This window comes from Lemur catta, chromosome 19 (assembly GCF_020740605.2).
Source record: "Lemur catta isolate mLemCat1 chromosome 19, mLemCat1.pri, whole genome shotgun sequence".
Classification (NCBI taxonomy): domain Eukaryota; kingdom Metazoa; phylum Chordata; class Mammalia; order Primates; family Lemuridae; genus Lemur; species Lemur catta.
Genome location: NC_059146.1, coordinates 20,217,707 through 20,242,656, shown reverse-complemented (window position 1 = coordinate 20,242,656; position 24,950 = coordinate 20,217,707).

Genomic DNA, 24,950 nt, shown 5'->3' with positions numbered 1-24,950 from the left:
TTTTTTTGTCTTCAATTAACAGAAAGTTATATATTTCTTCCCAATTGTTGTGTTCTGTGGAGTCATGGTGGAAAAATACTTTCAGAGCTAACATAGGTTTGAGAAATGTGTTTTGGTCATAGGTTGTTTGAAACTAGACCTACCTAGAAACAATTTAAATTACATGTAATCATGCTTTCTTTATTAAAGACTCCTATTCCATTTGTGTTCCTAAAAGATGAAGATCATGACTTGAGGATGCATAACTCTGTTCAATATAAGTATTCCTTTTGGTGTAACATTACATTTTTCAATGTGAAATATTTATCATCTGTAATTAATTGCAAATGTATGTATGGGACTTTATATCTTGTAGATATCTCTTCTAAATGTGTGATCGAGGCATTGCCACAAAAACAGAGCAGTAACCCAGGAGAAGTATTGCAAACAGTGATGTTGGAAAGATATGAAAGCCATGATATTGAAGACTTTTGCTTCAGGGAAATACAGAAAAATACCCAGGACTTTGACTGTGAGTGGAAAGATGATGAAAGAAATGACAAAGAAGTGCATATGACTCAGACAGAAAAGGTTACTAGAAAAAAAAATCAACATGATAGAAGGAACGCAGGAAACAAGCCCTTGAATTAAACTTTGGGTCACAGAGTTTTGAACTGCAGCTGTTTCCAGCTGAATGGAAAAGTAATGAATGTAATCAAGCTGAGAAGTCTGTCTGTCTTGGTTCATTAGTTTCACCACCACAAAGTTCACTGTAGTGTATAAATCCACATTTCTCATAAATATGGAACTGTTTTGGTCTATTGTCCATTACTTACACAAGAACAGAAAGGAACTTAAAAAAAGGAAAAACCTTACAAACATAGTGAGTGTGGCAAAGGCTTTGCGGTGTGTTCAAGACTTATCTCCCATCAGATAATCCATACTGGAGAGAAGCCTTACAAATGTGATAAGTGTGGCAAAGCTTTTCATCAGCTTTCAAGATTGAATAAGCATCAGTTAATTCACACTAGACCAAAAACGGACAATGGCAGTGATTGTAGAAAAGGATTTAGTATTCGTTCAAGACTTTGTAACCATCAGGTAGTCCATACTGGAGACAAACCTTATAAATGTAATAAATGCCATGAAGTCTTCAGTTTCAAGTCATTCCTTGAGAGGCAGCAGAAAATCCACACCGGAGAGACATCTTAAAACTGTAATACATGCCACTGAGCCTTTAGTGAACATTCAAGCCGGTAAACATCAGGTGATCCATACTAGAGAGACACTTTACAAATGTAATAACTGTGGCCAAGCCTTTCATAAGTGTTCAGCCTTTAGGAAACATCAGGTAACAGAAGGTGAAATGCAAAACTCTGTATTACACACTGGAGGTGAATTATAAATTCCTATCTCTTTGAAATAAAGTTGAGTGGCATCTAATTTTTTCAATGAGATGAAATTTTCTTTTGGCCAACATTAAGGTTACGTTTGATGACTATTCTATTTGTGGGCTGTAGGGACAAGTATGAATTAAAAATGAGAGGCTTCATTTCTTTTTTGAAAATAAGGGAGATAACCCTCCCTGTCTCATCTTCTTGAAAGAACATTTGCTATAGAAAACCTGTGAGTACATTCTCCTGAAATATGTATTTTTAGAAACTAAATAAAACTTTTATCAGCATAATGACCTATGGAAGGCAGGAATTGGGAGCCATCCCTTTCAAATGTCAGCATAAAAGAATAGAACACCTGTATCTCTCAGTTTCTGTGAGATTGTAGTAGCCTCACTAGAGTGGGCACTTGGATCCAAGTTGTAAAACTACCAACTCCTGTAAAGATATGGTTGAGAGTTTTCCCCCTCCCTCTGGATGAAGCTAAGTAGCTAACATAGGTGGTCACCCCAATTACTGCATAAAGTCAGGATGAACTTAAATGTGCTCAAGGGCCCTTTTACTTGAGGCTAATTAGTGTTTATGTTGAAAACAAGTGCATAATGAGTTGTATGGAAGTGTAAAATTTCTTTTCTATCTCTTAGAGGATTGCCTCTATTGGCCATCACATTCTGGTTTAATGCTTGTTCATCAACAAATTTGTTTTCTTTCTCTGCTACGGGTATGGAGAGGATTTTTGGATCAGGGAAGATTTTTTTGGTTTTGTTTTTAATTACATGTTCCCAACATTTTGTAAGTAGAGGAAAGAGCATTTCCTGGATAACTTCCTGGATAACCAAGTTCGGTTTGTGTTTACCAGTTTAGATACACTAAATCCTAATAGGTCCTCTCAATACGTTTGTGGACACGAGAAGTATTAAAGCAATATCTAGTACATCCACATCTCTATATACTCAATATGAATGTGAATTCACCTACAGCATTCTTCCTCAGGTCACCAAAAAAAAAAAAAAAAAACCACAACATTCTTCATGTTCATAAAGAAAAGTTCATTCTCACCAGCTTATTTCTCTGAGAAATATACTCAGAGAACTACAGAGAAATCAAACTTCCCTCTTACTTGTCTTTGGCAGGGCTTAGCTAAGAGGGGATATCAGGACAATTTGGATTAATTTTTGAATGTGACATGGATCTGGAATTTTAATTACTCCTTCTATTGTCCTACTGTGACCAAAGAATTCATGAAGCTGTCTGTATATGTTTTTCCATAATTAACAGAGAAATGAAAAAGGGAAAACTATTTTTCTTAACATAACTCTAAATTTGTGGTCAATGTAACACACAAACAGACCCTGACATTGGAAATTTACAGCCATATGTTTCAGCAATTAATGATGTCTCCTGTATGTGACAGGAACAGACACCACACAGCCAAAATGAACACTTGGGGCCCTTCAGTGCCTTTCAAAGAGTAAGGTATGGGGCAAGGTTTTTGCAGTTATAATTCATATTATCAGTTAAATTTTCCAATTTTCCAATATAATGTATATTTATAATTTTTTGAATATTGCTTCACGTTATAGTAGGTGGTGACAATGTTGAAATGTACTCCACCCTATAATCCTAGGAAATAGCAACGTTTAAAGAACCAGCACAACCTCCCTTCCTCCCCATCAACCCTTTGTTTCCCTAGAAACGGCTCACTGCAAAGAACCACACTTCGTCACAGCACTTCATTAAATCTAAAGATAGCCCTCTTGTTTACAAAAGTAGAGGCCAGATACAGGCCCTCCAAATTCTCATACTTCTTATTAAGGATTATTGAATTGTTTGTCCCCACTGAGCAATGGGAACAGTGCTGGTAACTTGATCAAACTTTAAGTTTCACTCCTCCCAGTCACCTGAAGTTTGGACCACCCTTAAGCATTGTAATTGGAAACATCCTCTCCTCTTTCAGATTCCCTCCTCAGAGTAGGCTGATCTTAAAACAAAATATTCCCAGAGTACCTATAGGTCATGCCAGGTGCTCATCCCTGGCCCCATACCTGATGCTTTCTAGCTTTGTTTCTTCCATATAAAAGAAAAGCTCTTTTCTGTGTGACTCTTGGACATTTGGGAAAAGTAGTTTCTGGAATATCCTCCTTATTACTATATATATATACATATATATATATATGTATACTCTTGCTTTTGTGGCATGGGCTATAATATACACTCAATAGTTGGAAGTAGTTCTTACTCTAAAAATTTTTTTGTAATCCTTAATAATTTGCATCTGTCTTATAATATTACAGAGAGGCATATGTCAAAATTTTCTGTGATTAAGGGGACGTTTGATTTTTATTTATCATGAATAAATATGCCTATGTGGACCCCTTGAAAATTTTAGTAACAATAAACTCCCCATTTTCAAAATGGATTCCTGACTTTCAGCTATAATCAGCTTATTCACTACTGTTGAGTTGAATGAAATGCTCCACAATCAACTCATTTCCTTGCTTCTGGTCATAGAAGTCCATGCTAACAGTTGTTTCTTGACAACAAAGCTACTTGGCAATGTTGAATAATAGAGAAATCTATCTTCTAAAGACCTCCAAAGCTATCCCAGATACTGCATCTTTAAAAAATATACTGACATGTCTTCTTATATCCATCTTTGTGCCATGCTAGCATTCTGCTCATTTTAATTTGCTAATATTTTAAATATGCTAATTTTCATGTCTAAACATGATCATATTTCAATTGATTACCACTTCAAAATGGATAGAAGCTTCCAAAAATAAAGATATGAGAGCAAAACATACATATTAGTACATGTTAATGCATAAATATTTCCATAAAATTACTGGTGGTAGAAATGAGTTTATTTAAAAATTGATAATCTCATTTTACTTTCTTCAGGGTTCATATGAAAGAGCACAACTTGCCCACCAAATAACCTTAGAAATATTGCAAAATTATTCTTCAGATGAAAATAAATCCAGTTGTCCAATATGTAACAGTCTTTGTTATCTACACCTGACAGAACATTGAGGAAGAGAAAACACCTAAAATAGATGACAATTTTTAAACAAAATGTACGTTTTCGAATTACTTTCAGTATGCATGTAAAATGAATTTGAAATTACATTAGATTTAGAAATTATTGAAGTAAGCATATTATGATGTTAACAAAGTTTGTCTCAAAGGTATTTGAGGTTAACTCAAGTTAAAACAGAACAGCAGGTGTAAGAAAGAACTAGGTAATTTGTATTTATTTTTAAAAAATTATTGCTTTCTTTAAGGCAACAGTTAGTGATCTAATTTATCAGTGGCATTAGCCGTCTATGTCCCAGGTGTCGTCCCTATGAATGTCTCTGAAACTGAGCACAGGGTTAACAACTCTCATCCCCAGGTGTCATCGGGGGATAGAAATGTTAAGGATTTCTTTTCTATCCTGTTGGGCGTCAGCGTGAAAACGCGCATTCCGCCCTGGCAGGGTTTTGCAATTCACTGTCTCCTTCACAGACGATTCCAGGGCTTTTAAGTTAAATTGCTAAAATTAATTTTAATTGCTGAAACTTTCCTGGATCCAATTACCAACCACCGATGACCCTTCCAGAGAGATTCCAGTTCCCAGACCAGTGAGTCTTTATGATGTCAACAAAGTTTGCCTCAAAGGTATTTGAGGTTAACTTATCTCAAGCGTAAAACAATAGCAGGTGTAAGAAACAACTACGTAGCCTCACCGGTTGGTCTCGCCTCCTGAATCCTGAAAACAGACCCGCCTGGACCTAAGCTCAAGCCCCGCCTAGACCCCGCCCACGCCGCGCCACGCCCACGCCATGCCACGCCCCGGCCTCTCCTGCGCGCGCAGTTTTCCGCAGACCCGGAAGCGGACCGCGTGGAGAGAGGGTCACGCCGTGGCGGGTGAGTTCTCCTTTGTCTAGATTATGTCTCCGCCTCGCGATTCCTCAGCGCTACCATGCCCGGGATCTGGCGGCTGCACTGATCTTGGAATCTTCGCAACGCTCCTTACGCCCGGAGTAAATTCAGAATTCCCGGTGGGAGTCCGGGGGTCGCTTCCCTTTGAGTTAAATCGCTCTGAGGCTGATCTCGTCCCCGGTCTTTCGGCCTTAGGGCCATGGAGATACATCCGTTCGCGCCGTTTTCCTGTTTAAAACCCGTCAGTGACTCCGGCACTCGCCTCGCGCCTTGTAAAGTCTTCGCCCGCGATGTGGGTTTAGACCCTTCCATTCCCACAAGCCTCATCCTTGTCGGCCCCTGGAGGGCAGCGCTGCAGCCACAGTCCGGGAGAGGCCGCGTCTTCTCCCAGCTCCTGGGATTCTGCAGACCCCACCCCTCTCCTGAGACATCCCAGTCCTTGTCCGCGTTGGGCCGGGCCCTTCTGCTCCCCAGACCTCACCTTCGTAGTCACCGCTTCTTCCTCATCCCGCGTTGGGGGAGGTGACCCGGGCCTGTCTTGTGACATCCAGTGTTCTTCTGTACCAATTCCTTCCCACTGGAAAATGTGCTTTTCCTGAGGTCGGCATCTTACTCCGCTCCCCGTCCTGTGAACATGTGGGGAGAGAGAGAGATGCAGCGCAACGGAGAGGAAATAGAAAAATTTAGAAAGACGGAAGAATTAGGGAGACCTATAAACAGATGTACAGTAGCAGATGGGGGAGGGATTTCCAAAGACGCCGTAAGAGTGAAAGAAGAGATTGAGAAAGTTGCAGGTGGAGAAGAAGAACAGGAGAAATTAGGAGAAAAGGTCAGTGCCCAAGAAAATGAAGGACAGCGAGTTAGGGAGAGGGGCAGCAAAGGGGGAGACACCTCAGACAGCGGCGGAGGGGATGGATGATTTGGAGCCAGGGCAGGCAGAGCAGCCTGGTGCTGGGACAGCAAGAGGGGACACCTGGTGACAAGGAGACCAGAGAGGGAACCACAGCAAGGGGGAAAGCTTAGTGACCTGGGGGTGCCAGAGAATGAGGACAAGGAGGTATAACAGGGAAAGGGGACTTTAACAGGGAAAACAGAGTGGGAGCAGAGATGGGAAGGAAAGAGTCAGAAATCTGTGGAGACTGGGAAAATGCAAAGATTAGAGAGAAAGAGCAGTGGGGTGAAACAAGTAGCCAGAATGGAGTAGATCGGGGGTAACAGAAGGAATAGAAGGAAGAGGGGAAAATGAGTAAGAGAGGAGAGGGGCACAAATGAGCAGAATGGGGGAAAAAGAAGCTTAGAGAAGGCAGGAATGAGAGATGTGTACAGAATGAAGAAAGAGGGGACCTGGGTCCAGATAAATGGTGAGATGATTAGATATGATGAACAGAGGGATGTACATTTTGATTTCTCTATTTATAATCTAATAAATTTAACATTTGTTGAAAATTTACAGATGAAGCTGAGAATTGCCAAACTCCTGTGTATGGGGCTAGTTCATTTTATAATTCTTGGCATCACGGGCTAGCTTCTGTTTGCAGTCCCTGTTCTGCCAGGTGGCAGTGACCTGGCTCCTTCAATTATGGGTCACCCTCTTCCCTTTTCCTGGGATGGGTTAAGGTGTAGGGCAGTGCATGAGAGAAACCAAAGTGTTTTTCAATATACTGGTGAACACTCAACACAGAATACTTCTCCTCTGGTCAACAAAATGTGTGGGGACTACTCCTCACTAACAAGCTATTCTTCATCAGACACTAAACTGTGTGTTTTGTAATTTAACTCAATTCTGACCTTATCTACATGGAGCTAGGATCAGAACCATAGTTTTAGGGCTCAGTTCCATAAGACTGCCTTGCATCAGATGCCAGTCCTAGATCCCAAGTTGGAACCTGAACTTGTGAGGGAACAACTATAAATTGGGGGTTTCCTTTTCTTCACTTTTTATGAATTTAATAGAGCTGTTCACAAACTCAGGAAAATATTTTATTTAGGTTTACTCATTTGTTATGAAGGATATTATCATGCAAAGGATACAGATGAATAGCCAGAAGCAGGAGCCATTCTCAGAAATTAATCAAAACCTAGAAGAGCGTTTTGGAAACCATCATTTTTGTCTGCATGTGAAGGGAGGGGCAGTCTTTGGGACTCAGTCTTTCACCTGGGGAATCTGACCCTATCAGCAGGTGGATATTATTGCATTGAGTTAAATTCTATGGCACCCAATTGTGGGTGTCCCAGCAACCTGGTGAATGTGGGAAAAATCACACACACATTGGTGACTAGAGGTGAAATATTCTTTATTGAATATGAGTAGATTTTTCCTATCTCAAACAATAAAAGGAAGACATTCACAACAGCCCCACGCCCCTGTCTCAGGACCTGTGATCTCTACTAAGTAGTGACAGGGAATGGTTTGTCCCAGCTCTTGGCTGTCACTGGCCCTGTGATTGTGCACCACTGACAGTGTCAGCATGGCTTGGCATCCTTCCTACGCTACATCACCTATTTTCCTTCTAAGGAATTTTTTTCATCAGCATATCCCAATTGTATTATCTTTTAAAACACATGCACAGACACACTCTAAAGCCTTTGTTTTCCTTCCACTTTTTCGTCATTCAGGCAAAAAATACCCTATTAACTACATTTTCCCCCATAGTAAGTAGCCCTCTTCTGTGCTCTATTTAAGAGCGCAAACCCTAAAATCTTGTTTCTGTTCTCTGTCTTTGATTCTTGCCTCCAGTTCTTTATTTGCCCCTTCTGGTCAACCTTGTATATCCACTGTTCCACTGATCCTGCCTATTCAGAGTCACCAGTGACCTCCCCATTTCTAAATCCAGTTTTTTATTTCCTGTCTTCATCTCTCTTTTCCTGTCTGCAGCTTGTTGCACAGCTGATCATCTCCTCCTCTTTGTTCTTGGCTTTGAGGACATCTTTCTAAATGTTGAAAGTTACTTTGTTTTAAATTTTTGTCAGCACCTTCATGTCTGACCTGTTTTCTTTGCTGGTGTTTCCTGAGGTGTCTTCTTTGAATGATGCAGTGTCCCACTGTTGATTCCTGGATCCTCTTCTGTCTCTGTCCACACCCACTGTGTTTCTTTTTCATTTCATCTTAATGGTTTTAAACCCCACCAATGTGTCTCCATTTTCTCTGTAGACGTCTCCCCCAAAGCCTATAATCATGTGTCCTGTTGTGTCCTTGTGTCTCTGCTGGGTCATCTATCAGGCATCTCCACCTTCATACGTCCAAAAGGGACTTTCTGAACTCCCCCAAATGAGTTCCCCTGCAGTCCTTACATCTCAGGTGAGGGTAACCCTGCAATTCCTGGGGCTTAGCGACACTTCTCGTCATATATTTAAAATATATAAAATTATATTTTAAATGTGTTCATGTATAAACTAAAGAAAAAATTATATGTTTACCTAAAATGGGTGAGGAAGTGCATCGCTTCCAAAATGCTCCTGAGGTGTGGGAGAGAACTATTTGCAGACCTGGGCCTTCCCTGCTCTGCTCCCCCAGGACCTCTCTGGCCTCATCTCCTGCTTGTGTCCTCCTCACTTGCTCTGCTCCAGCCACACAGGCCTCTTTCCTTTTCCTGGGGCTAAGGTGGCTCCTGCCTCAGGGCATTCATGTGGGCTGTGCCTCTGCCTAGAACTCTCTGGCCCCTCAGGTATAGGTGACAAGTATCTTTTGTTCCCCAGGTCTTTGTTCTGATACCCCGTTCAAGGTGGGGACTTCTGTTATCTAACCTCCATATAACATTCCAGCTGCACCCACACCCTCAACTCTGATCCATATTGGCTGCTCTGCATGTTCCTTTCTCCTCCTCCACTTTCCAAGGTCTAGATACTGGTGACAAGATGTGCCCAAGGGAAGAGGAGGTGGAAAGTGTGCTGGACTTCACCTCTGAGTGGAAGGATTTTGCAGATACATCTCTGGTGCCCTCTGACTAGAGATTCCCATTCACAGAGACAGGTTGGGCCCATGCTTAGTAATATTTAGAGTTGATGTTATTTTGTATTCAGAGTGGAGTATTAAGGCTCTGTCTTTGATTTCTGAGGGCTGAGATCAGCCTGTAATCAATGCAGGGGTGAGGGGGGCTGTGCTGTGCATCGGGTTTGGTCAGGGCCGGGTCTGTGCCCTAGTGGGGAGCTCAGTCCAGCCCAGCTCCCTGCTGCTGCAGCGTGTGTGTGCGCGTGTGTGTTTCACCAGGAGGGGGGTGAACTCTGATGACACAGGTCTAAAACATACTTATTTCTCGTCCTGTAGAAGTTTATTGTCCCTACATCTCATCTGGTGTTATGAACAGCGGAGTACTGTCTTTTACACGGAAGTCTTTCCTCTTCATGTAATAGTGAAATGAAAGAGAATGTGTTGATTCTCAGCATTGAACAATATATTTTTGATGTTCAGGATTGACTTCTGAAGAGTCCTGCTGGGCGAGGAAGAAACCCAGAAGAGGAGGAAGAGGAAAGAAAATAAGTCAGGGATGGATCTTACTCAGGTAAAGTGATGTTCTCGGTGGATGTTCTGAGTCTCTTTTTCTGAAATGCCAGGCGTTGGAGTTGCTAGTCTTCTCTGACTCTGAAGCGTCCTGTCTGACATGTTTGCTCCCACTCTCCCATGTCTTCTGTCAGTTCTTCTCATCTCCACTTTGGTTCCATCTCATGGTAACCCAATGACATGACCTTGGAAAGAGGCTCCACTAGGCATGGTCGGGGGAAGGGCTCCACACCCAGACATGGATTGGAGACGAAGTGTGGCCCTGTGGTGTCAGTGCTGTTGGGCAGCAGGGACTGTTTATGGCCGATATCTGGATGCACTGTCAGCTCTCTGTAGACCAGAATTAGAGACACTGCACATGGAAGTCTCGGGTTAACATGCACTGATTTCTGCTAAATTCTGGAAAAGGAGACCTATAAGGGGAGATTTTTTTCTGCCTGATTTTATACTACATTTGAAGCTAAACGAGTGAATCACTGTGTTTCTGATGCCAAATTTTTATTGACTAGGAATAGAATGAAGTGTTACAGAGAGACATCTGTGAGAGAGATTGTTTTATTCCATCATCTATGTTAAAATAAGAAGTCAACATAGATATCTGACAGTAGGAGATTCATTCACCCATTCTCAGTATATGGATTTTGCAGACTCTGGTGTTCCTGCAGGGAATCTTTCTTTTTTTCCCCTCTGAGACTGGGTCTCCCTCTGGCCCCCAACCTCCATTTCCTGGGCTCAAGTGATCCTCTCACTTTAGCCTCCGAAATAGCTATGACTACAGGCACGTACCACCAGGCCTGGCTAATTTTTTTTTTTTTTTAATTTTAAATTTTTTGTAGAGACGGGGTCTCACTGTGTTGCCCAGGCTGGTGTCAAACTCCTGGCCTCAAGCAACCCTCTACTTCAGCCTCTTAAAGTGTTGGGATTACAGGTGTGAGCCTCCATGCCCGGCTGGCAAAAGTTCATCAGTAAATGTTTTGTTTTGTTATTTTATAGTTCGATTTTCAGATCATATGTTTATAACTAATAATGTCATAACAGGTTTATATGTCATTTAGGAAGCCATCTATTTTTTCTTTTCAATATTTTATTGATATTCATTCAACATACATAGTACATAGGGTTCAGTACTATATGCGGATTCAGATATGCTCTGTGGCTCTTGGAACACATCCCCATGAAAAAAGGGATTCCACACTAGTCTTTGTCCAGCATTTAGTACTTAACACATGGTTTCCTCCTTTGCTGAGGACTGAGATCAGCCTGTGATCCACGGAGGGATGAGAGGGGCTGTGCTCTGCATCGGGTTTGGTCAGGGCTGGGTCTGCCCTGGAGGAGGGCTCAGTCCAGCTCAGCTCCCCACTGCTGCAACGTGAGTGTCGGCTCCACCAGGAGTGGAGGGAGGTCGGAAGAAATGGTCAGAAACTCACTAGTTTGTCTTCCTGTAGGAGTTTATTTTCCCTGAAACCTCCTGGTGCAGTGGGTAGCAGAGGACCATCTTTCCACAGAGACACGTCCTGTTATTTCAGTGGATATGTATCAGTATACACATATATGTATAAGTGTGTATGTGTGATGTGTGTGAAGGTGAGCATGGATGAGCAAGCCTGTGGTTTTTATCAAAGGCACATCATCATTTTATATAAATTTATTTTTAACTGCAGTTTTAAATATTTTCCATGACCTTAAAATTATGCTACACTGTAATGTCAGTTCATTGATAGTAGGAATGGTAACATATTGCCAGTGTACATGTATGTGCCTGACCTTTTTATGCAATTGCATGTTTTTGTCCTTGAACCAGTTTCAACTTTTCTCAATGAGGTAATTCCCTGTCAATTTACTTTTTTTTTTTGAGACAGAGTCTCGCTCTGCCCGGGTTAGAGTGCCGTGGTGTCAGCCTAGCTCACAGCAACCTTAAACTTCTGGGCTTAAGTGATCCTACTGTCTCAGCCTCCCGAGTAGCTGGGACTACAGGGATGCGCCACCATTCCCAGCTAATTTTTTCTCTCTATATATATTTTAGTTGGCCAGATAATTTCTATTTTTAGTAGAGATGGGGTCTCGCTCTTGCTCAGGCTGGTCTTGAACTCCTGACCCTGAACGATCCTCCTGCCTCTGCCTCCCAGAGTGCTAGGATTACAGGCGTGAGCCACCGTGCCTGGCCTCAATTTACTTTTAATGCTGATCTGCTCCTTAACTGTTTGATCCTTTTGGTTCTATTGTTATACCTTGACAACCGGAATCTGATATCTTGACAATCGGAATCTGGTGCTTACTCTGGAATTTTTAGCTCTTAGACCTGACGCGAGTTTCATGGAGTGACTGAGACACAGTTGTCTCTTCATTAAGATGGGAACAGATCTTTCTCTCATGGGCTGTTGTTGTTGCAGCTGGTAGTACATGTAAAGCATTTAGAATAATTCCTAGCGTATTGTAAGTGTTCAAAAAATTCCAGCGTGGCTATTGCTGCCATCATCACAGTTTTAAAACTCTGATCTTTCTGTAAAGCCACTATGGACACAGTCATCTTGAAGATACCACTCATATTCTAGTTCAGATAGATACTGAATATTGTTTAGTGTTTCAAACGGAATATCTAACACCTCTATAGAGATATAGAGATAAGCTTATGTTAACTTTTTATGTATTTGTATTTCTTGTGTTGTCCACAAAAATGAGAAATCCACACTAATTTAAACAATATCATAACTTCTTATGGGAAAGTATAATAAAACACAATTATGGACACATAACTAGCTTGAAAATACATTAACATGGATCTGTGAGAATGCTCATTTCAAATGAATCAATCCTTAAAACTCACTTCTCTTTTGTGTGAAGAAAAAATTCTTCCCATATCCCATTGGTGAAATATGTTTTTCTTTTTAGGGATGCTTAACATTCAGGGATGTGGCCATAGAATTCTCTCATGAAGAGTGGAAATGCCTGGACCCTGCTCAGAGGGCTTTATACAGGGCCGTGATGTTGGAGAACTACAGGAACCTGGTCTCCCTGGGTGAGGATAATGTTTCTCTAGAAGTTGGGATCTGCCCTTGTATATCTTTGTATTTTCTCTCATGTGAGTCTTGGAAGCCCCTGCATTGCTTGACTGAGATTGAAGCCTTATTGACTCAGAAATGAAAGCTCCATAATGCTTTCTGGACTTAAAATGTCCCTTTTCATCAAATACTATGCCCCCTTCATGGTACATCTTCTTGTGGTACTATTTGTGAAATATTTTTCTTCGTCCTTTCATAATATCTTCTCTTCTATCTAAATGTAGGCCTTAGATTTAGGAAAAGCCACAGCACTTCTTGAGTCTTTCTTTTTATGAGCAGGACTTTCTCTTCTTGACCTGAGTGTTATCGCCATGTTGGAACAAGGGAAAGAGCCCTGGACTGTGGAGAGTGAAGTGAAAACAGCAAGAAACCCAGATGAGGGGGAATGGACCAAAGGTGTGAACTCAGGTAAGAGCTCAGGTGGGCACAGTGGAAGCAGCACCATTAACCAGTGTGTGGGAAACTCTGCATGTAGGAAAGTTCTGTGGTAAATGAAAAGTTTTAAGTACTGTGAGCTCTGAATGGAAATCTTTCTTTGCTCCCACTTACCATTCTGTTCTTTTGACCTTTAATAATTTTTCCTGTCGTCCTCCAATGGTGCTGCAGCTCAAACATAGATAAAGGTGAAGTCTTTATCATGGTGGACAACACCCTGTCACCTGGCTTCTGTGAACTCTTTGGTCCCCTCACTCTGTATGGCACATTTCTAAGGGTTCTCTTTCCCCTGTGGTGTCTCCTTCTGTACTTGATTCCATCTGATGCTCAGTTCTCTGTGTAGGTCAGAGCTGAGGCCTCTATAGACCTGATGCCTTGACCTATTCAGGTTCTACCCCATTTCTTGTACTTGGAAGACCTAATAAGGAGATTGGAAAACATTGGCTGCTCTTCTTTTGCATCTGGGGCCCAGAAACTGCATGGAGCTGTCTCCAGCTCTCTCTGCCTGTTCAGTTCTTTTTGAGATAGGCAAAAGGCAAAGTGTTTTTCCTCCTATCACATGCCTCTCAACACAGAATGCTTCACTTCTGGTCGCTAAAATGTGTGGGGATTTCTCCCCACCAACAACTGATTTTCAGGGCACATCAAATGTGTTTTCTGTAATTCATTTGTTAGCCCATCTACCTGGAGTTAGAGTCACATCCCACAGGCTAAGGGCTGAGTCCCCACGCCTGCCCCCCACTTAGACACTGAGCACAAGTAGTAGATTGTCACATATCCTGAGCAACCAGCTATAAATTAGGGGTTCCTTGACCCCCAACTCAGGTTTGATTAATTTGCTCACAGAACTCAGTGAAACCCTTTCTGTGTTTATTGGTTCATTATAAAGGATATTTCAGAGGCTACAGATGAACAGCTAGATGAAGAGATCACAGGGCAGGCAAGGCACGTGGAAGATTTACTCGGTGTGCCATGCTGCGGGTACATCCATGTGTTCAGCATTTGGAAGCTATCATAACCCCCTCGTTCAGGGTGTAGGGATGATTGATATCAACTCAGTTTTCAGACCCTCTCCCCTTCCTTGAAAATGGTGCTTGGAGGTTAAAGTTTCAGGCTTCTAATCATTGCCTTGTCTTTCTGGTGACCAGCCTCCATCTAGGTGACCACAAGAGTTGCCTCATCAGGCCGGGCGCGGTGGCTCACGCCTGTAATCCTAGCACTCTGGGAGGCCGAGGTGGGCAGATCGTTTGAGCTCAGGAGTTCAAGACCAGCCTGAGCAAGAACAAGACCCTGTCTCTACTAAAAATAGAAAGAAATGAGCTGGACAACTAAAAATAAATATAGAAAAAATTAGCCGGGCATGGTGGTGCATGCCTGTAGTCCCAGCTACTCAGGAGGCTGAGGTAGGAGGATTGCTTGAGCCCAGGAGTTTGAGGTTGCTGTGAGCTAGGCTGACGCCATGGCACTCTAGCCCGGGCAACAGAGTGAGACTCTGCCTCAAAAAAAAAAAAAAAAAAAAAATGAGTTGCCTCATCCGAACACGTCCCACTCCTCTCAACCGGGAAATTCCAAGTTATTAGGAGTCTATGTCAGGAACCAGGGAGGAGACCAGTGTATGTATTTCTTCTTATTTCACAAGGTCCCTCAGCTATTCTTCAATTCTGTTTTACCCAACTTTACTCACGTATGTGACAGGAGGCAGTTGTCCCCTCTGTTACTCAGTGGAACGGGAAAGGCAGTCAACAGAAAGATGCTTTCTGGGATCCTCAGTTGCACATGGGGAGCGTAGCTCACTGGAGTGATGTCTCTGGTTTTACGTCCACCGTGGTTTGTTCAAGCCACTGTAACTTTCATCTTGTACATTTCCATGTTATAAATGAACTTAGTTCGTGTTTATTTATTAATTATACGTTCCCTATTTTGTTTTTTTTTTTTTTTTTTTTTTTGAGACAGAGTCTCACTCTGTTGCCCAGGCTAGAGTGAGTGCCGTGGCATCAGCCTAGCTCACAGCAACCTCAGACTCCTGGGCTTAAGCGATCCTACTGCCTCAGCCTCCCGAGTAGCTGGGACTACAGGCATGAGCCACCATGCCCGGCTAATTTTTTTTGTATATATATTTTTAGTTGGCCAGATAATTTCTTTCTAGTTTTAGTAGAGACGGGGTCTCACTCTTGCTCAGGCTGGTCTCGAACTCCTGACCTCGAGCGATCCACCCGCCTCGGCCTCCCAGAGCTAGGATTACAGGCGTGAGCCACCGCGCCCGGCCCCTATTTTGTATGATACTCTTTGTGTTCATTTTTTCCTATCTGTGGTGTATGGGGCTGTTGTGTCTGAGAATCTCCATCGATTCACATGTTTTAGAACATTTCATTGTTTACTGCAAAGGGCGTTGCCCAGCAGAAGTTTCTCTGAAACTTATCCTAACTTCAAAAGTTTTTGAATAGGTAATTTAAATATTTTTCTTTTGTTTTACCTGACTTCATACCTAGTATTAAAGTATACTTTTGTCATTTTAATTTATCACAGTGTTTACATTGGGAATTTTTAATACCAAGAATATATGTTTTCAAAATTGTTAGTCTCTTAGTCCCAGAAATATCATTAAAATTGACTTAGTATAATTTATTACATTTGATGGGAAAAACTCAAACTGTGTCTTCGTCTGCTCTCCCATCACACAACAATAGGAACAAAACTTTTTGACCAAACGCGGGGAATTCTCCCCACCAACAAGCAAATAATCAGTTCTGCAGCGGACAGCAGCTGGATGCTGTTCAGTTGGATTCCGTCACTCTACCTGGAGATGGTGTTAGTCCCACAGGTTGAGGGCTCAGTCTCCACGACTGCCGCCCACTTCAGTCAGCACTCACAAGTGTATCCTTCAGGAACTCCGACTGACTGGCTTTGATAAGCTAGGAACCATACATGACAACATACACACTCACATCCATCTTGGTATACCAAATTAATTTTTAAATAATGACATAGTATTTTTTTTGGGAAACTTTCCCTATTTCTTGCAACATAGTCCTTTGTCCACTATCCTATGGTCCTTTGTTTATGTCACCTTTACTTTCTGCAAAATTTCTAAAGTTCTTGGAGTTACATTCTTGAGTTAACATATGAGGACCGTTTTGTTCTCTGTCTTTCCATGTGAATTTCCTGTAATGTTCACCTGGTCCCTGGTAACCCACAGCCTGGTGCTGTCTTGCTGTTCTCTGGCTCTTATTTGCTGCTTATGTTGCTGATGACTTAGTCCGTGGGTGTCCGCACCACTGCCAGGAAACATTTCTGCTCTTTGCTGCTCCTAACAGTGCCCTTCAGTGCAAGCTGTGTCCACTGTGGCTCAGGTTATTTGCGTTATTCTGGTGATAATTATGAAATCAAATTTATTCATTTTAAATATGGTGTGCATAAGCTTTCATTCATTCACAAACACAACTCTACATGTACTAATATGTAAAGTAGTGGGATTCCTGACATGCCCTTTTGTTTGTCAAAGAAATTTTATGATATTTTACTTTGTATGAGCATAGCAGAGCTAAAATAGATCATGTTTTTCACATTATTTAAATTTACATCTGTTTGATTACCACAAATATTTAAACTCACTTTCCTCACCCCATTTCCCTCTCTGCCCATCCCCATTCTGTTCTGTTTGTATGAATTTGACTATTTTAGGTCTCATATACTGGAATCATACAGTATTTGTTTTTTAACATCTGGTTTATTTCACTTGGCATTGTGTCCTCTAGGTTCATCCTTGTTGTAGCATGTAATGGAATTTCTTTTTTTCTTTTTTTTTTTTTAGGACTGAATAAATTTCATTTTTATGTACATACCACATTTTCTTTATGCATTCTTCTGATGTTGCACATCTGGATCACTTCTACCTTTTGGTTATTTTGACTAATGCTACTGTTAACATGAGTTTGTAAATATCTGTTGATGCTTTTCTCTTCAGTTGTTTTGAATATATGCCCTTATGTGGAATTGTTGGCTCATATGGTAATTCAATTTTGAATTATTCAAAGAAATGTCATACTTGTTTGTATAGTGGTTGCACCTTATTACATTCCCAACAGGGCTCAAGTCTTATTTCTCCATATTCTTGCCAACATTTCTTATTTTCTGGTGTTCTTTTTTTATTATTTTTGAAAATAAACATCTTAGTGAGTATTTTTACCTTGTTTTCTGTGTATTGGTGTTATATCCAGGAAATCATTGTTGAATCCAATCTCATAAAGCTCTTTATGTGTAATGTCTTCTAAGAATTTTGAATTTTAGTTCTTATATTCAGGTCATGAATCCAGGATAAGTAAATTTTTGCATATGGTATAGAGTAAGGGTCCACCTTTCTTCCTTTACATGTGAATATCCAATTTCCTTAGCACTATTTGTTGAAGGAATTATCCTTTCTCCTTGGCATGGTCCTGGCACCTTTATTGAACATCAGTTGACCATATATTCCCACTGGGTTGTGATGTGTGATCCTTTTCAATGTACTGCTGAATTTGTGTTGCTCACATTTTGTTGAGGATTTTTGCAATAGATTATTTAGGAATATTATTCTATAGTTTGCTTTTCTTTTAGGGCCTTTGTCTTTACTGTCAAAGTAATACTAGCCTGATTGATTGAGTTTGGAAGTATTTGCTTTTTGTCAACTAATGGAAGGTTTTAAGGAGTATTGGTGTTAATTCTTTTTTCACTATTTGGTAAAATTTTACATTGCAGTCATCTGGTTTAGTGCTTTTCTTTGATGGTAGGTATTTGATCATGGAATCTATCTCATTTGTTACTGGTGTGTTTAGATTTTCATCTTTGTGCTTAAGTCTTGGTAAGTTGTGTACTTCTAGAAATTAATTCATTTTTTTCTTGGTTATCAAATTGGTTGTCACACAATTGTTCAATCTTACTCCCTTAATTTCCTTTTCATTTATATAGAATTGATTGTAATGTTTCCTTCTCCGTTTCTAATTTTAGTCACCTGAGTTTTCTGGTTTTTTATTTTTTAGTTGATCTGGCTGTGGGTTTGTCAGTCTTTTCATTGTTCAGTGTATGATCTCTTTGTTTTGTGACTTTCTTTATTGCTTTTCGATTCTCTATTTCATTTGTTTTATAATCTTTACTCTTTCCTCCGTTCTTCTTCCACAGTGTTTAGTTTGTTCTATTGCACTGAGGTATAAAGTTATGTTGTTTATATATGAATGTTGTTAATTTTTAATGTAGCATAGATAGTTATAAATATCTTTCCCAGCAATTTTTGTGTCATTTCATAAGTTGTGGTATATTATGTTTTCCTTGTCCTTTGTATCAAGATGTTTCCTAATTTTCTCTGTGATTTCTTTTTTGACAAATCGGTTTTTTATGTGTGTTGGTTAACTTGCATATGTATGTGGTTTTTCTAGTTTTCCTTATTTAAATTTCTAGTTTTATTTCATTATTGTGGGAATGAATTCAAATACTTTCAGTCTTTCTAAATTGTTAAAAAGTTATTCTGTGTGCTAACATGAGGGGTATTCTGGAAATTGTTCCATAGGTACTTCAGAGAAATTTGTTTTCTGCTGTTATTAGGTGGTGTGTTCTCTATGAGGCTGTTTTGTCCAATTGTCCACAGTGGTATTTTAGTCCTGTGTTTTCTTCTATCTGGTTCTATCGATTTGAAAATGGGGTATTGAAGTCTACTACTATATTGTGAATGTGTCTATTTCTCCTTTGAATTTTGTCAGTGTTTCCATTCTATTCTTAGGGGCCATTATGTTTGGTGCCTATGTATTTATAATAGTTATATCTTCTTGGTGAATTGACCCTTTCATCATTTTATGACTTTTGTCTCTTATAATACTTTTAGAGTAAAAGTCTGTGCTCTCTGATGTTACTGTGACCACCTCACCTCTCTGCTGGTTACCATTTGCATGAACTATCTTTTTGCTTCCTCTCACTTTCAGGCTATGTATATCCTTATAGTTCAAGGGAGTCTCTTTTGGACAGGATTTAGTTGGATCCTGTTTTCTTCTGATTGCAAAGTTAACCCCTTTAGATTTGAAGTAATTGGTTATAGGGAAGGCCTTACTAGTGCCATTTTGTCACATGTTATCTGTACATCATGTAACATCTTCTAGATTTTTTTGTCTTTCATTTCTTCCTATGGCCTTCTGTGTTTCTTTTGATTGTTCTTTGTAATGGCATGCTTTTATTCCTATCTCACCTTTTTTTAACATATTTTCTATAGGTTTTTTTTTTATATTTACCTTTGGAGACGCATACAACATGGTAAAGTTATAACATTCAATTTTAAAATGTTAACAGGTTAACTTCAGTTATGTACAAAAAGCAGTCTTTTACAGCTTTGCTCTCACTTTATTACTGTCAGAAATTGCTTCTATATGTTGTTACCATTTATACTTATATAAATTAATATATATAAATAAATAATTTCATCTTTTAAATACTAGGAAAATATTAAATGTGAACTTACACATGAAAAGTACCTGTTTGTATATTTGAACTTTTATTAACCTTTAATGGAGAACTTTATATTTTCTTAAGGGTACTCTTTGGGGACCTTTTCCTTGATCTTGAAGTACTCAAATTTACATTTCTTGACTGACAGGTTTAGAATACTGATGAACTCTCTCAACAATTTCTCTAGGAAATTCTAAATTTCTTTTTTATTTTTGCATGAGAGTTTCACTAAATATAGTATTCTTGCTTGCCAATTTTTAAAAGCACTTGAAATATATTATCCCATGGTCTTCTAGCAGGCAAAGTTTCTGTTGAAAAATGCACAGTCTTATATAGTTCCTCTTGTATATGACAAGTTTCTCTTTTCTTGTTACTTTCATGATTGTTTCTTCTTTAACTTTTGATAATTTATTCATAATGTGTCTCTTTTGAGTGTCCTTGGGTACTTTCAGATAGAATGGTGATGTTTCTTCAATTTGTGTATCCAATTCTGTCCTAAAATTTGGGACATTTTGGTGATTATTTCTTCAGTTGCGATTTCTGATTCTTTTCTCTTCTTTATGAAACTCCTGTAGTTTGTATATTGTTTCATATGATAATATCCCCAAAATCTATTAGGATTTGTTTGTTTTCATCATTAGGTTTTCTTTTTGCTCTTTGGAGAAAATAATTTTGAATAAATTATCTTCAAATATGCTCATTCTTTCCTCTGCCCTCCTGTTGAACCCCCTGGTGAATCTTTACTTCAGTTATTGTATTGCAACTCCAGAAATTATATTTTATAGTAGTTTCTCTTTTTGCATTATTTCTGTTATTTGGCTATACTTCCCTGGCTTTTTATAGGCCTTGCAATTTTTAGTTTAGGTTTGGGTATTGGTAAAACAGCCACCTCTCCCAACCTATTTTAAAGGATCAAGGAGCCCCCATTCATTTTCTGGTGATATATCTTCCCTGGCTTTTTTGATGTACTGTTACTAATATTTAAAAAGCTTCTTTTAAATGTCTTATTTTCCTTGAGAGGCTGAACCGTGCTTTTGTTTTCAAAAGCTTTAGATTTCTATTCTATATCTATGCTCATAATCTCTCAGAAACTGACCCTTACTCCTCCTGGCTCCTAGAGACCCCCACTGTTCCCAGTGCATCCCCTCACCTCATTTTCACTACTGCCTATGTGATAAACAAAGTGTTCTGATACTGCTTGCAATGTCCAAGTGAGCAGATTCTAGTCTTTTCTCCCAGACCCTAGACATGACAGATCCATAGGTTCAAGTTCCATTCTTTTCTTTTTTTCCCAGGGAGGAGCTGTGTGTTGGAAAGCAATGCAGGAAACAAGCCTATTAAAAATCAAGTTGGAGTACGCTTTCAGTTCCATCTGCCCAAAGTGCAGCTATTTCAATCTGAAGGGAAAATCTATGAATGTAATCAAGTTGAGGAGTCTATCAACCATATTTCCTTATTTTCGCCTCTACAAAGCATTCCTTTTAATATCAAAACCCGCATATTTAATAAATACAGGAATGGTTTTGTTGATTCTCCATTACTTACACAAGAACAGAAAGCAAACATTAGGGGAAAACGTTACAGACGTAATGAACATAGCAAAGCCTTTATTGTGTCTTCAAGCCTTAATATCGATCCAGTAATCCTTACTGGAGAAACACCTTCCAAATGTAACGAGTGTGGCAAGGCCTTCAGACGCAATTCAACTCTTGTAGAACATCAAAGAATTCATAGTGGAGAGAAGCCTTACAAGTGTAATGAATGTGGCAAAGCCTTTAGTCGGAAATCATACCTTGCAAACCATAACAGTATTCATACAGGAGAGAAGCCTTACAAATGTAATGAATGTGGAAGGGCCTTCAGGGTGAAATCAAATCTTGCACAACATTTTAATATTCATTCTGGAGAGAAACCTTACAAATGTAATGAATGTGGCAGGGCCTTCAGGCAGAAATCACACCTTGCAAAGCATCACAGTGTTCATACTGGAGAGAAACCTTACAAATGTCACCAATGTGGCAAGGCATTCAGCGTGAAATCAGCTCTTGCACAACATTGTAGTATTCATACTGGAGAGAAACCTTACAAATGTAATGAATGTGGCAAAGCATTTCGTGCACATTCAAGGTATACTACTCATCTGCTAATCCATACTGGAGAGAAACCTTACAAATGTGATGAATGTGGCAAGGTCTTCACTTGCAATTCATACCTTACGCAACATCAGAATATTCATAATGGAGAGAAACCTTATAAAGGTAGTAGACGTGGCAAAGCATTTAGTTTTCATTCACGCCTTGATATCCATAAAGTTATCCATAGTGCAGATAAACCTTACAAATGTAATGAATGTGGCAAGGCCTTCAGGCACAAGACATCCCTTACAGGTCATCAGAAAATTCATACTGGAGAGAAACCTTACAAATGTAATGCTTGTGGCAGGGTCTTCAGGCACAAGGTATCCCTTACAGTTCATCAGAGAAGTCACACTGGAGAGAAACCTTACGAATGTAATGCATGTGGCAAGGCCTTCAGGCACAAAATATCCCTTACAGTTCATCACAGAAGTCACACTGGAGAGAAACCTTACAAATGTAATGTATGTGGCAAGGTCTTCAAATATAGTACAACCCTTGCATCACATCAGACTGTTCATACTGGAGAAAAACCTTACATATGTAGAGAATGTGGCAAGGCCTTCAGGTTGAGATCAAATCTTGTACAACATTGCAATATTCATACTGGAGATAAACCATACAAATGTAATGACTGTGGCAAGGTCTTCACATCTAGTACAAACCTTGCAGCACATCACAATATTCATACTGGAGAAAAACCTTACAAATGTAATGAATGTGGCAGGGCCTTCAGGCTGAGATCAAATCTTGCACAACACTGCAATATTCATACTGGAGTGAAACCTTACAAATGTAATGAATGTGGCAAGGCCTTCAGGCTGAAATCACTCCTTGCAAACCATCACAGTATTCATACTGGAGAGAAACCTTACCAATGTAATGAATGTGGCAGGGCATTCAGAGTGAAATCACATCTTGTAAAACACTGCAGTATTCATACTGGAGAGAAACCTTACAAATGTAATGAATGTGGGAAAGCATTTCGTACACGTTTTAGCCATACTACTCACATGCTAATCCATACTGGAGAGAAACCTTACAAATGTACTGAATGTGCCCAGGTCTTTAGGTGCAGTTCACAGCTTGCACGACATCGGAATATTCATAATAGAGAGAAATCTTACAAATGTAGTGGATGTGGCAAAACATTTAATTTGCGTTCAAGCCTTGATAGCCATAAGGTTATCCATAATGGAGATAAACTTTACAAATGTAATGAATGTGGCAAGACCTTCTGGCACAAGATATCCCTTACAGTTCATCAGAAAATTCATACTGGAGAGAAACCTTACAAATGTAATGTATGTGGAGAGGCCTTCAGGTATAAGATGTGCCTTACAGTTCATCAGAGAAGTCATACTGGAGAGAAACCTTACAAATGTAATGTGTGTGGTAAGCTTTTTACTTGCAGTTCAAACCTTGCACAGCATCAGAGAATTCATTTATGAGAGAATCCTTACAGCACATCAAAATGTACATCTTGAATGCAACCATGGAAATGAAATGTTTATGGTGAGGCTAATAATAATACCCAAGGACCATTACTTTAGAACATCAAGGATTTATACAAGAAATAATCCATGATATTACCCGCTGGAGAATAATTACAAGTCAAAATGTGTTTCCTCTTATAACATGATGTATGTCAAAGGTGAAAGGACGTGGAAATGGTCTGTTGTATTTAGTTTATGCAATTATTTAATTATTTGGGGTTCTTTCAAAAGGCTGCTTTACTCCTTAAGACTTTCAACCTGAACTTTCAAATCTCTTCCTATGCCTTCCTTACTGAGGTTTCACTGTGGTGCCTGGGGGTCTAAATTGATTACTTGGGATCATTTGTATCCCGTTTCTTGGGAAAAAAAGGACACTGTCTTTTGAGATAAAGGCAAGGTCTGTCTGGATAGTATCCAGCCATGTGATATGTTCTCATTATATTAATAATGGCTGGGTACTTTCCGACAGTCCTTTCATGTATATATATGTTTGTTTTTTTTAACGGGGACAGCGTTTTGTTCTGTTGCCCAGGGAGTGCAGTGATGTGATCATAGCTCATTGCGCACTCAAAGGCTGAAGCTGTCTTTCTTGAGGATAGCTGGCACAACAGGTGTACACCACTACACCACCTGGTGCAGCTAATTTTTAAAAATTTTTTAGAGATGAGGTCTCAATATGTTTCCCAGGCTAGTTTTGAACTTTGGACTCAAGCAGTTCTCCCAAGTCTGTCTCCCATAGTGCTGGGATATAGATATGAGCTACCATGCTTTCTCCTTTGAGATTAAATATTTACTGATATAGAGAGGATGACAGTAGGCAGAGAATAACAAAACTGTGATAACAGTCATCGTTCTTATCGCATTTCAGCTCACGTTTCTCCTGAAAGAAGGGCATAGTGGGTTACAGGAAAGAAATGTCCTACTGATTGATCAAAATAGATCAGGATACAATCTACAGACACTGGAATTTTTATGGGAAGTGAGTAATAGGTTATTAGGGACTGATGATGTGGTAGAAATAATGCATGGGAAATGGCGGTCACCTTCTTTTTTCTCTTTTTTCTTTTTTGAGACAGAGTCTCACTCTGTTGCCCGGGCTAGAGTGCTGTGGCATCAGCCTAGCTCACAGCAACCTCAAACTCCTGGGCTCAAGGGATCCTCCTGCCTCAGCCTCCCAGGTAGCTGAGACTACAGGCATCTGCCACCATGCCTGGCTAATTTTTTTCTATTTTTAGTTGTTTGGCCAATTTCTTTCTATTTATAGTAGAGGCGGGGTCTTGCTCTTGCACAGGCTGGTCTTGAACTCCTGAGCTCAAATGATATGTCCACCTTGGCCTCCCAGAGGGCTAGGATTACAGGCGTGAGCCACCGTGCCCGGCCTCACCTTCTTTTTTCAATGGCAATAGCAGTTATTTAGCAAGGATTGATGAAAAATTAGTCTTGTTTTTGAAGTTAAAGAGAAAAGTTATATTAAAGAGTTTAATGAAAGCTACCACTATAGCCTGTTCTTCCACATGATTCATATTTATCTACTGGCATTGTAATGTTCAAGTGTTATATTCAGA